We start from the raw sequence: 14,485 nt of genomic DNA, 5'->3' as shown, positions 1-14,485 counted from the left end.
ACCGGACACACGAGCTGACCTGGCAAGTCATGGTCCCAAGGCGGGATACAGCTATGGTCCTGGGGGCTTACCATGACAGAGCGGGGCACTTCGGCTGGAAGAAACTGGTGTTCCTGCTAAGAGGACGGTTCTTTTGGGTCGGCATGAGAGGGGCTGTAGAAAAGTGGTGCAGAGACTGTGGCCCTTGAAACCTAAGGAGGAAGGACCGCACCAGCCAGAAGACACCCTTGAGACCCATCGTCACCACGCAGCCTCTTGAGCTGGTAGCTCTGGACCACGTCAAATTGGCTCCAAGCCGGTCGGGATACGTTTATGCCCTGACAATTGTGGACCACTATTCCCGATTTCTAGTGGTGGTCCCTGTAAAAGACTTGACAGCTCAAACGGCGGCCAGAGCCTTCCAGCAATACTTCTGCCGCCCACACGGGTATCCGGAACAAGTCCTGACAGACCAGGGTCCAGCGTTCGAGGCTGAAATCTTCCAAGAGTTCTGCAACCTCTATGGCTGTAAGAAGATTCAGACAACGCCTTACCACCCACGAACCAACGGGATGTGTGAGAAAATGAACAATATAGTCATTGATCTCCTGAAGACATTGCCCCTGGAGGAACGCAGCCTGTGGCCAGAAAAACTACCGGACCTGATAGACTTATACAACCATATCCCAGTGAATGCTACAAATTGCACCCCGGCTTACCTGATGCGAGCCAGACCAGGTAAGCTGCCCATAGACCTGGAGATGGGAGTCCTAACACCCAAGGACACCTCCCCAGATGCGGACTGGGATACGGAAAGGCGACTGCAGTACAAGAAGGTACAGGAGAGTGTGGAGAAGAGCCTGGCCCCAGTGAGAGAAAGGCAAGAGAGACTCTTCAACCAACACGCCCCTGCTGGTCCCCTAGAACCTGGTGAGCAGGTCCTGAAGCGAAAGAGAAGGCTACACAAGCTGGATGACCAGTGGGAAAGGGAACCCTACACAGTACTGCAGTCTGATCACGACAACCCGAAGGTATGCGTGGTCACTAAGAATGGAGGAGAAACCAGTAGTACTGTCTCCAGAGACCATCTAAAAAGGTGCCCCGAGCAACTACGGAATGCAGAAGAGGATCAAAGAGACCTTGAACCCGCAGAGGACAAGGAAGAAATGATCAGCACCGTTCTCAGAGAGTTCCCTCAATCCTGGACTCGAATAAACAATGCCATAGTGGTACCCGTCCTGCATTTCCTGCAACCAACTCGGCAACAACCTACACCAGGGCAGGAAAGTGAAGAAGAACAAGCAGTTCCAGAGGCAGAAGAGCCTGTACCAGCAGCCCAGGAGAATCAACCCTCTGCTGACAGTGAGCCTGCCATGCCTGCGGTAAGCCAGAGGACCCGCAGACAGCTGCCTGCCCTGCCTGTAAGTCTAGCCAGTGACCGTACCCTAAATGGTAGTGAAGAAAACCAGGTTAGACCACCACCAGACAGTGGGTTACGCAGGTCAACCAGGAGCACAAAGGGGCAGATACCCGCTCGCTGGAAAATATAGGGTGCACTAAAACTGTAAATAACCCTGTTGCCAAGTGTTGAAATGTTTGCAAAGTTACATGCGTGATTAGTAATTGTGTATTTCAGTTTCTTACAGTTGCCGTACGGACTAAAAGGTTATGAACTTTTAATAACTGGGACTTTGTATGGACTGCGTTTGGAGCCTAACCAAGGAATGAACTAAGACTCTAAAGAACTTGGGGCTAGGACAGACCCCCACCTGGTTAAGGCTCCCCGTTGTGTTGGTGAAATGGACACCCGGTCACAGACCACACTGTGACCTTAAGAACTCAACCTGTGCGTCGTTTGTCTACTAATGTTTTATGGTCATGCATATTATTCTTGTTTCTTGTTTAGTCCCGGAGTACTAAATTTTACTAGGGGGAAATGTGTCACCCTGGCCTGGATGCCACAAATGTATAATAAAGCTGTGTCTGAGAGCAAGGGGGTGGACCATTAGCATGCAATACCTCCTGTCCCAGGCCAGTAGGGGTAGCAGGCTGCCCCTATAAAAGCTGGAACTGGGGGCAGGGTTACAGGAGAACTGGACAACCTGTCTCTGGATTGAGAGGTGTCCCAGAGCAGGGACAGACAGTTGTGTTGCAGCCTAAGAGGCCGTGTGGCAGTAGGAGAGCCACGGGCAAGAGGCGAAGCGAGCCTGTCCTGGCAGATAGAAAAGCTAATCTACCGGACTTTGGTGTCCGAGGCTGTTAGGATTCCAAGTCCTACAGCAAATAACCAGTCCGCAGGGGACTGTATGTCCTTTGGCCTAAGAAGCCCGGAGGTTCCGCCACAGCAGAAGGGACCGGTGAAGCCACACCAGGCCAAGAGTAAAAAGGGACCCAAGTCGCCAGTCATACGGGCGAGAAGACACGGTGAGCTCAGGAACGTGGGCTATTACACCACGAGGAGGGAAATAGACAGAGAGAGCACAGAGAGCACGGTAGGCCTACACTCTCACCCTGATCAGGGCCAGCTTCCCACTTGTTCTCAGACATCCAGGCCCCCTCCTAGCTGGGCCTGTTTTTGGGTCGTTTCACCTGTTCTAATAAAGACCCTGAACTGTTTAAGAGGCCTCCGTTTCCTGGCTATTGCTGTCGGAATCATCCCCTCCATCATCCATTATATACTGCCCTGGGGCCATACTCCTCCCGTGGGTAGTTGTACTATTCAGTGCTGCACATCTACATTTTCCCCAGCGGTCTGCACTGCAGCGGCGGTTAACCCTGACCGCAATCCACGGGTGGCGTAGTCGGACATTGCAAAACATATAGAAGACTGCCACTGGTCTGACCACCCTGAGCCACGGACCGGGTTGCCACTACTACCCCCATTATTGCCCTGTTGCCCGGATCCGAGTGCCCCACGGCCCAGGGGGCGAGTCACTTGCACCATGCTTCATTGTGTACTGTGGCTTGAATGCAGAGTTTTGGGGTCAAAGACAAGCAAAATGCCCAAATAACTGGAAGTAAATGGATAAATCACAAGTGCATAAAAATAATGATAAATAATAAAGGGTATTTAGTTAACATAATTTTGATTAGGTGGCTACTTTGAAGAACCTAGAATATAAGACATATTTTCAGTTGTTTCACACTTTTTTGTTAAGTCCTATAATTCCACATGTGTTAATTCATAGTTGTGATGCCTTTAATGTGAATGTACAATTTTTATAGTCATGAAAATTCAGAAAAATCTTTAAATGAGAAGGTGTGTCCAAACTTTTGGTTTGTACTGTATATATGCAGTATACTGTGGAACCAAGGATACATATGTATAACTCGCATATGGAAGCCAAAGCTTGTGCAGAAATATATCCTAAAGAGAGGACCTGTACCTCATCACTACCCAAACTATTTTACCCAGCACCTGGAATTATCCATCCCTACATCTCTGTAAGGAATATTCACACCAGCATCCACGTAGGTGAAGTTTCTATATCTTTACACATTTACCAGATAAGTTACATAACGAGGATCCACTGGGTCCTAATTTGTGCTGAGAACAGGTTTGATGCTCAGCTTTGGTCCAGTTCTCGAGCCCAGTGGTCGGTGACTTTGAGCAGTGTAACGGCACCGCAGGACGGTGCACAGAGCTGGGGAGAAAAATAGATTAGCCTTGAGGTTTCAGGAAAATAAGTCCAACAGCTTCAGTTTGGTTTTTAAGAGACAAACTGTTCTTTACTTACTCCCTCTCCCCAGGTCCAGTGCTGCAGACAGTAACAGACACTGGGAGCTGGGATGGAAAATTAGCACTGGACCCGGGAAGGTGGAGTAAAGCACGATTTGTTAGTTTCCATCTGCAGGGCTGGATAACTGTTAACTCTTCTGTGCACAGAGGGCCATTAATCACATTAAATATTTACATCAAAATATGGAAAATTAAGAAATACAAACAGCAGAGAGCCGACCAAAGGAGGAGCGGCTCCTCTAGTAACGTTATGCTGGAGAAGAGAGTGTCAGAGCGGAGGCGTCCCTTTCCTGCACTGCTGGATCGCTGGTGGTAGGCGAATATGGAGAGGAGGAATTTTTTTTCAGGTGTGGTTTGTTATAATCTAACAAACCACAGGAAAAAAAAATCAAAATCAAAATGAAAAATATATTTTGATACTAAAAATGCTGTGCTATGGAAAACAAAAGCAAACAAACAAAAGTAAACATTTAGAATTGCCAAATCTGGAATGACCGAAGCTAAAAAACTGCACCATAACCCATATGAAGAACATCGTGAAAAAAAAAAGCTCCAAAAATGTAACTGACACAAAAAAATGTAACAAAAAGTGATTAAAAAGTCATCGAAAAAAAATGTCACCTCGTCCTGCAAAGAATACAGCCCATCAACTTCAGATTTTTCTATATGTGGTCCATTGTCCCGGCCAAGTTTGAGACTCTTCCTAAGACCTACCAGTGGGACTTCCGTTTATAAGGGAACCCACAAAACTGCCAGATCCACACTAAGCTAGATACCACTGATGCTCGACAAACCCTATTTACTAATATTGTTGGGTTTTGTTGTAGTTACCATATACACTGCTCAAAAAAATAAAGGGAACACTCAAATAACACATCCTAGATCTGAATGAATGAAATATTCTCAACGAATACTTTGTTCTGTACAAAGTAGAATGTGCTGACAACAAAATCACACAAAAATCATCAATGGAAATCAAATTTATTAAGCAATGGAGGCCTGGATTTGGAGTCACCCCCAAAATTAAAGTGGAAAAACACACTGCAGGCTGATCCAACCTTGATGTAATGTCCTTAAAACAAGTCAAAATGAGGCTCAGTATTGTGTGTGGCCTCCACGTGCCTGTATGACCTCCCTACAACGCCTGGGCATGCTCCTGATGAGGTTGCGGATGGTCTCCTGTGGGATCTCCTCCCAGACCTGGACTAAAGCATCCGCCTACTCCTGGACAGCCTGTGGTGCAACGTGACGCTGGTGGATGGAGCGAGACATGATGTCCCAGATGTGCTCAATTGGATTCAGGTCTGGGGAACGGGCGGGCCAGTCCATAGCTTCAATGCCTTCATCTTGCAGGAACTGCTGACACACTCCAGCCACATGAGGTCTGGCACTGTCCTGCATTAGGAGGAACCCAGGGCCAACCGCACCAGCATATGGTCTCACAAGAGGCTGTGAGCACAACCCGCATCTGTGGACATCGGGTTCTCATACCACCCTCATGGAGTCGGTTTCTAGCCATTTGAGCAGACACATGCACATTTGTGGCCTGCTGGAGGTCATTTTGCAGGGCTCTGGCAGTGCTCCCCCTGTTCCTCCTTGCACAAAGGCGGAGGTAGCGGTCCTGCTGGTGAGTTGTTGCCCTCCTACGGCCCCCTCCACGTTTCCTGGTGTACTGGCCTGTCTCCTGGTAGCGCCTCCAGCCTCTGGACACTATGCTGACAGACACAGCAAACCTTCTTGCCACAGCTCGCAAGGTAACACTTAAACAGCAGAATATAACTCCAAGTAAATCAAACTTCTGTGAAATCAAACTGTCCACTTAGGAAGCAACAATGATTGATGATCAATTTCACATGCTGTTGTGCAAATGGAATAGACAATAGATGGAAATTATTGGCAATTATCAAGACACACTCAATAAAGGGACCACAGACCACATCTCAGTACCAATGCTTTCTGGCTGATGTTTTGGTCACTTTTGAATGTTGTCGTGGTATCATGAGACGGACTCTACAACCCACAGAAGTTGCTCAGGTAGTGCAGCTCATCCAGGATGGCACATCAATGCGAGCTGTGGCAATAAGGGTAGCTGTGCCTGTCAGAACAGTGTCCAGAGCATGGAGCAGGTACCAGGAGACAGGTCAGTACACCAGGAGTTGTGGAGAGGCCGTAGGAGGGCAGCAACCCAGCAGCAGGACCGCTACCTCCTCCTTTGTGCAAGGAGGAATAGGAGGAGCAGTGGCAGAGCCCTGCAAAATGACCTCCAGCAAAACACTAACATCCATGTGTCTGCTCAAACTGTCAGAAACAGACTCCATGAGGGTGGTATGAGGCTCGACGTCCACAAGTGGGTGTTGAGCTTACAGCCCAACACCGTGCAGGGCAATTGGCATTTACCAGAAATCACCAAAATTGGCAGATATGACAGACGTGACAGTCTGTAGACACTGTGAAGAATGTTCTGCTGCCTGCAACATCCTCCAGGGTCAGTAGTGGTGTGGGGTGGCATTTCTTTGGAGGGCCGCACAGCCCTCCATGTGCTCTCCAGAGGTAGCCTGACTGCCATTAGGTTCCAGGATGAGATCCTCAGACCCATTGTGAGACCATATGCTGGTGCGGTTGGCCCTGGGTTCCTTCTGATGCATGACAATGCTAGGCCTCATAAGGCTGAAGTGTGTTAGCAGTTCCTGCATGATGAAGGCATTGATGCTTTGGACTGGCCCGCCCATTCCCCAGACCTGAATCCAATCGAGAACATCTGGGACATCATGTCTCGTTCCGTCCACCAACGCCACATTACACCACAGACTGTCCAGGAGTTGACTGATGCTTTAGTCCAGGTCTGGGAGGAGATCCCACAGGAGACCATCCGCAACCTCATCAGGAGCATGCCCAGGCATTGTAGGGAGGTCATACAGGCACGTGGAGGCCACACACAATACTGAGCATCATTTCCTTGTCTTGAGACATTTCCACAGAAGTTGGATCAGCCTGTAATTTGATTTTCCACTTTCATTTTGAGTATCATTCCAAATCCAGGCCTCCATGGTATATTAATTTTGATTTACATTGATCATTTTGATTTTATGTTTTATTGTTCTGAACACATTCCACTATGTAATGAATAAAGATTTACAACTGTAATATTTCATTCAGTGATATTTAGGATGTGGTATTTTAGTGCTCCCTTTATTTTTTTGAGCAGTGTACAAAAGAGGAGCTGGAACTTTATTGAAAATACTCGGCATTTCTTGGCTGGATACCTATAAATGTAAGATTCACACTAATTAAAATATTAACCACACAAAATATGTCCACTGGGGTCATAAAAAGCTGTCAGTACATTTTCCAGAAACATGCATTATAAAACTTCTGCCTCCGCATTCTTGGCAGCTCTTACTGTGCTTTGTTACCTTTTGGACACTTTTATAAATGAAGCCGACATGTTTAACAAAAGAAAATTAAAATGTCAGGTAAAAAAAAAGCAGAAGGAGCAGAACAAGTACAATCACTAACAGCCCAGTGCACATAGTGACAGGCCTCACCGAGTGTGAAAGGGAACAGATGAAAAAAGTTTCAACATTAAACTAAAAAAGTTAAAAACTGAAATACAGTACTGTAGTAACAGTAATAATTAGTAATATTTAGATAGCGATTGGATTTTTATTTGCATTTAATTATTTTATATTTTTCAGCTGTTTTAGCGGTTTGCTTTGTTTTCATCTGTGCTTTCCCCATACTGCAGACATACTTTATTATCATTGCATGCGACTCATGGAGTTGAGATTCCAACTTTTTTCGAAACAGCAGTTATTGGTGCTTTTATTGGTTTACCTAGCTTGGAGCAAGACACAGAGCTATAAAGTCCAAAGCATCAGTGATAGTTTGACCTTGGTGCTGAGAAGTTTTGGAGTAATCCACATACCAAGTGTTGGGTAGTGTTTTGCGTAATATATTACTCGGTTTTGTTACATTTTTCTGTGAAAAGCCGTTCATTACATATCTACAGTAATTAGGCTATATTCACATGCAGCGTTTTTGGTACATTTTTTTTTTCTGCAGCCAAAACAGTCTCTCTTGGCAGCAAAATTGCATTCAAAATGTCCATTTTGCCACATTTTGTCTGTTTTTTTTGGGTGCGGATTATATGTGTGCTTTGTCTACAGTACATGTTTAATAAACCTTGATTTATTCACTGAAAACGCCGCAAAAAAAAGTTTGTTGTAATTTTTTTGCAGCATTGTTTCACGCTCTCATTGCTTTCTATGGGTGAAAAAAACCTTCAGAAACGATGAAAGGACTTACATGCTGCAGATTTAAAAAAATGCTGCAGTTCTCAAATTGTAAAAAAAAAAAAAAAACACAAAAAATCAAATGTGTGCATGAGCTTTCTGAAATATCCTAGAAATATCCAAAAAAGCAGCAAAAATGCTACATGTGAACAAAGCCTTATACAGGAAATGAATACAGAAATACAGTGGGGAAAATAAGTATTTGATACACTGTCACCCCCCCCCCCCCAAATGTATGAGGTTTCCCCCAGCATGCTTCACAGTTGGGATGGTGTTCTTGGGGTTGTACTCATCCTTCTTCTTCTTCCTTCAAACATGGCAAGTGGAATGGATACCAAAAAGTTCCATTTTGGTCTCATCTGCCCACATGACTTTTATCAGAGCTTTCTATATTATATTGTGGTGATATAAGTAATGGGTATGTTATGTAAGCGCAGACTTACCTATTTTATATTCCTCTCCGCTATCCATTGTTTGTTTCTCGTTCGCATCTAGGATACCTCCGCTTCCGGGATGGCGCTATGACGTCTGCGCCTGATGTGGCCACTGCTTATTGGTCTTGTGGGACGAAGCATTGGATTGGCCGGCGTGAGCGTGCGTCATCTGCTTGGGGCGGAGTATTCTTTATAAATGTCGGGTGTCCGTGCCGCTGCGTGCGGCTCATATCGTGGCCGGTACATTTGTAGCTCCGGTGCACACATAAATGCACCATATTCTAATAAGCCTCCTGATGTATCCCTATGAGCAATAAAAAGGGATGAAACGCGTCGAGGTTTGATATGAATGTGCTCCCCTGGTATGAATGAAGCAGTGTGAGCTATACTATTATTCGCTGGCTACCAATGAAGCAGTGAAATTAAGGAGCTAGTATCTATTTTCCAGGCAGTAATCTGTGGTATAGACTATAATATCTGAGGGAGTCACCTGCAGTAAACTTTAGGCTGTGTGCCCACGATGCGTTTTTTAAGCATTTCCGCAGCGGCAAAAACGCTGCAGAAACGCTTAAAAACGCATGGTAGAAGGCCTGCCATGTTCCACAATGATAATCCGCATGTGCTGTGCACATGCTGCGGAAATTTCCGCTGCGGATTATCATTGCGGAAAAAAAACGCAACACTACCAATTATTTTGCGGAAGCGCTGCGTTTTCGCCGCCATTGACTTTCATTGGAACGCATGGATTCCGCATCACTGCATCTTTACATGGGGAATCCAAGTGTTTCAATGTGCGGATGGTACCCGGGTACCATAGAACCTGTAAAAAAAAATAAAAATAATATTATATTTACCTTCTGATGGCCCCCGGTCTGCTTGTCTTCGCTTGCCGGCAGCTCGCGGTGGACTGAAGGACCTGCGCTGAAGTCATTTAGTCATGTGACGGCAGGTCCTTCAGTGTAGTGTACAGCGAGCTGCCGGCAAGCCAGGACGGAGCGAAGCAAGACTCCGGGGGCCATCGGAAGGTAAGTATAGATTTATTTTTTTATTTTTTGACATTCTTTGGGGTCACACTATATAAATCCATGCCGTTTGCATGGATTGATATAGTGTGACCAAGTTGTCAACCACTTTCCAAGTGATGCTAAAATCGCTTGGAAAGCGCTTGTCAACCCGCATGCGGAAATGCAAGTGAAGAACGCTTCACTTCTGCTTGCCCCTGGCATGTACAATACGCATGTGTTTTTTCTGCCAGGGAGATGCAGAAACGCTCAGGAAAAATCCGGAGCATTTCTGCATCGTGGGCACATAGCCTTAAGGTGCTCTGGGTGAATGAGGGTTATAATAGAGAGCTCTGTGATAGGCACTTGGGCTATTGTGCAATATACACTGCTCAAAAAAATAAAGGGAACAGAATATAACTCCAAGTAAATCAAACTTCTGTGAAATCAAACTGTCCACTTAGGAAGCAACACTGATTGACAATCCATTTCACATGCTGTTGTGCAAATGGAATAGACAATAGATGGAAATTATTGGCAATTATCAAGACACCCTCAGTAAAGGAGTGGTTCTACAGGTGGGGATCACAGACCACATCTCAGTACCAATGCTTTATGGCTGTTTTGGTCACTTTTGCATGTTGGTTGTGCAGTTGTGCTTTCACACTTGTGGTAGCACGAGACGAACTCTACAACCCACAGAAGATGCTCAGGTAGTGCAGCTCATCCAGGATGGCACATCAATGCGAGCTGTGGCAATAAGGTTTGCTGTGTCTGTCAGTGTAGTGTCCAGAGGCTGGAGGCGCTACCAGGAGACAGGCCAGTACACCAGGAGACGTGGAGGGGGCCGTAGGAGGGCAACAACCCAGCAGCAGGACCGCTACCTCCGCCTTTGTGCAAGGAGGAACAGGAGGAGCACTGCCAAAGCCCTGCAAAATGACCTCCAGCAGGCCACAAATGTGCATGTGTCTGCACAAACGGTTAGAAACCGATTCCATGAGGGTGGTATGAGGGCCCGACGTCCAAAGATGGGGGTTGTGCTGACAGCCCAACACCGTACAGGACACTTGCCATTTGCCACAGAACACCAGGATTGGCAAAGTCGCCACTGGCGCCCTGTGCTCTTCACAGATGAAAGCAGGTTCACACTGAGCACGTGTGACAGATTCTGGAGATGCCGTGGAGAGCGATCTGGTGCCTGCAACATCCTTCAGCATGACCAGTTTGGCAGTGGGTCAGTAATGGTGTGGGTGGCTTTTCTTTGGAGGGCCGCACAGCCCTCCATGTGCTCGCCAGAGGTAGCCTGACTGCCATTAGGTACCGAGGTGAGATCCTCAGACCCCTTGTGAGACCATATGCTGGTGTGGTTGGCCCTGGGTTCCTCCTAATGCAGGACAATGTCAGACCTCATGTGGCTGGAGTGTATCAGCAGTTCCTGCAAGATGAAGGCATTGAAGCTATGGACTGGCCCACCCGTTCCCCAGACCTGAATCCGATTGAGCACATCTGGGACATCATGTCTCGCTCCATCCACCAACGTCACGTTGCACCACAGACTGTCCAGGAGTTGGCGGATGCTTTAGTCCAGGTCTGGGAGGAGATCCCACAGGAGACCATCCGCAACCTCATCAGGAGCATGCCCAGGCATTGTAGGGAGGTCATCCAGGCACGTGGAGGCCACACACAATACTGAGCCTCATTTTGACTTGTTTTAAGGACATTACATCAAAGTTGGATCAGCCTGTAGTGTGTTTTTCCACTTTAATTTTGGGGGTGACTCCAAATCCAGGCCTCCATTGGTTAATAAATTTGATTTCCATTGATGATTTTTGTGTGATTTTGTTGTCAGCACATTCAACTTTGTATAGAACAAAGTATTCAATGAGAATATTTCATTCATTCAGATCTAGGATGTGTTATTTGAGTGTTCCCTTTATTTTTTTGAGCAGTGTATAACTGATTGCACTTTATGAAGGGGGTGTTCTCCCTTTTGGTTTACTTTTTTATGCCCTCTTCCTTCAGCTTGGGATTTGAAATAGGTGGTGAGATTAGTGAGTTTAGTACCTCTATATGTTATGAGCTGATTCTGGACACTTCGTTGTCCTTTTTAGGTCTATTAATATCCATGGTGTGTCCTGCTTCTGCAGGCACACTTGGGTAGACTGCACACAAGCACGGTGGATTGAGTGTATTGCAATTTTATATATCATTAAAAGTTATATTTTCTTATTTGTTCCACTGCACACATGACCTTCTCTTATGCCTCCTCTGGATCATCCAGATGGTAATTAGCGAACTTCAAACGGGCCTGGACATGTGCTGTTGAGCAAAGGGACCTTACATGCCCTGCAGGATTTTAATCCATGACTGGGTAGTGTGTTACTAATGGTAATGTTTGAGACTGTGGTCCCAGCTCTCTTCAGGTCATTGACCAAGTCCTCCCGTGTAGTTCTGGGTTGATTCTTGACCTTTCTCAGAATCATCCTTACCCCACTAGGCGAGATCTTGGATGGAGCCCCAGACCGAGGAAGATTGGCAGTTATCTTGTGTTTCTTCCATTTTCTTATAACTACACCATCAGTTGTTGCCTTCTCACTAAGCTGCTTGCCTATTGTCCTGTAGCCCATCCCATCCTTGTGCAGGTCTACAATTTTGTCCCTTGTGTCCTTAGACAGATCTTTGGTCTTGGCCATGGTGGAGAGGTTGAAGTGTGATTGAGTGTGTGGACAGGTGTCTTTTATAGAGATAACGACTTCAAACAGGTGCAATTAATACAGGTAATGAGTGCAGAGTAGGATGTCTTTTTTATATTACAGGAGGATCTATGTAAACTAGAAGCTTGGGCTGATAAATGGCAAATGAGCTTTAATGGGGATAAATGTAAGGTAATGCACTTGGGCAGAGGAAATAAAATGTATAATTATATGCTTAATTGTAAAAAACTGGGCAAAACTGTAACTGAAAAAGACCTGAGTGTATTGGTGGACGACAAGCTCACGTTTAGTGGCCAGTGTCAGGCAGCTGCTGCAAAGGCAAATAAAATAATGGGATGCATTAAAAGAGGCATAGATGCTCATGAGGAGAACATAATTTTACCTCTATACAAGTCACTAGTGCGACCACACTTAGAATACTGTGTACAGTTCTGGTATCCGGTGTATAAGACATAGCTGAACTAGAGCGGGTGCAGAGAAGAGCGACCAAGGTTATTAGAGGACTGGGGGGTCTGCAATACTAAGACAGGTTATTACACTTGGGATTATTTACTGTGGAAAAAAGAAGGCTTAGGGGTGATCTTATTACTATGTACAAGTATATGAGGGGACAGTACAAAGACCTTTCTACTGATCTTTTTACTCTGAGGCCTGAGACGGGGACAAGGGGGCATCTTCTACGTCTGGAGGAAAGAAGGTTTAATCATAATCACAGACGCGGATTCTTTACTGTAAGAGCAGTGAGACTATGGGACTCTCTGCCGCATGATGTTGTAATGAGTGATTCACTATTAAAATTTAAGAAGGGCATGGATGCCTTTCTAGAAAAGTATAATATTACAGGTTATATATACTAGATTCCTTGATAGGGCGTTGATCCAGGGAACTAGTCTGATTGTCGTATGGAGTCGGGAAGGAATTTTTTTCCCCAATGTGGAGCTTAGTGTTTGCCACATGGTTTTTTTTTGCCTTCCTCTGGATCAACATGTTAGGCTATGGGTTGAACTAGATGGACTTAGTCTTCCTTCAACCTTAAAAACTATGTTACTATGTCTTATTAAAGAAAAACTAACAGGTCTGTGAGAGCCAGAGTTCTTGCTGGTTGATAAGTGATCAAGTACTTATTTTATGTAATAAAATGCAATTTAATTATTTTAAAATCATAATGTGACATACTGTACTTTATTGTTAGATTCTGTCTCTCACAGGTGAAGTGTGAAATCAGCAACAAAGTCTGCACAAGCCAATTAAATCGAGAATGAGTATTTAGTAGGTTTGAAACATTCAACTATTTTTTTCTATATTAAAGTATGTTTAGTCACTAGATGGCGCAATATATCTTGTTGGATCACGTGTTGTTGATACAGTTTAGCATTGGCGACTATACTGCGTAAGGCCTCATTCAGACATTCCTATGGCACGCAAGTGTGGTATCAGCCCCCTCCCCCTGACCAAGTATACCACACATACCCATAATAATCTATGATGCTATTTATATGTCCGATTCTTCTGGCAGCATTGATGAAAAGGGCCTATACAAGTCTATGGGTCAGTGAAAAACACAGGACATGGATGACATTCATGTGCCATCTGTGCTTAACATTGCAAAGTATAGGAGACGCTTTGTAATTTATTTATTTCTTTATCCATCTGTGAAAAAACACTGGTGACACACTACTGGTAACAAAAACGACACTGGTGATAACGGTACCATGTTTTCATGTATGTGTTTAAACACAGACATGAGAACGAGGCCTCAATGAAAGCAGTTTTTTGTGGTAGGAGGCACTTTGGGCATCCAATTCATCCATAGGACTGGAAAATGGTAAAGCATCCCATTTAATGCTATTTTCATCAGGCACAGATACATTTTTTTCTTCGTTAACTGGATCGGTGAACAATCCACACTGGATGGCTGTCTTGTTAACCATACAAAAAAAATAATTATGAGACCTCTAACGGGTCAATGGGGATGATGGTTAACGCCTCCAGCACCAGGTTCAGAGCCCAAGGTGGAATCTTTGGACTAGGAATTGGTCTTCATCACATGCTTTAATAAATCTACTTATCCATCTGTTGCCGGCCAAGTCTCAGTTATACAATGCTCCTAAGGTCAAGACCTGCACTTAAAGGCCACGGCCCCACTATCAGTATTCAGTCAGTATTTTTTCTCAGGAGTGGGAGCCAAAACCAGGAGTGGGTGATAAATGCAGAATTGGTGACTTGTTTCTATTATACCTTTTCTCTGATTGTTCCTCACCTGGTTTTGGCTCCCACTCCTGAGAAAAAATACTGACCAAATACTGATAGTGGGGTCGTGGCCTAA

This window comes from Phyllobates terribilis, unplaced genomic scaffold, assembly GCF_046119375.1.
Source record: "Phyllobates terribilis strain yellow unplaced genomic scaffold, ASM4611937v1 Scaffold_3__8_contigs__length_932513732, whole genome shotgun sequence".
Lineage (NCBI taxonomy): Eukaryota > Metazoa > Chordata > Amphibia > Anura > Dendrobatidae > Phyllobates > Phyllobates terribilis.
Note: the sequence above shows the minus strand (reverse complement) of the source record.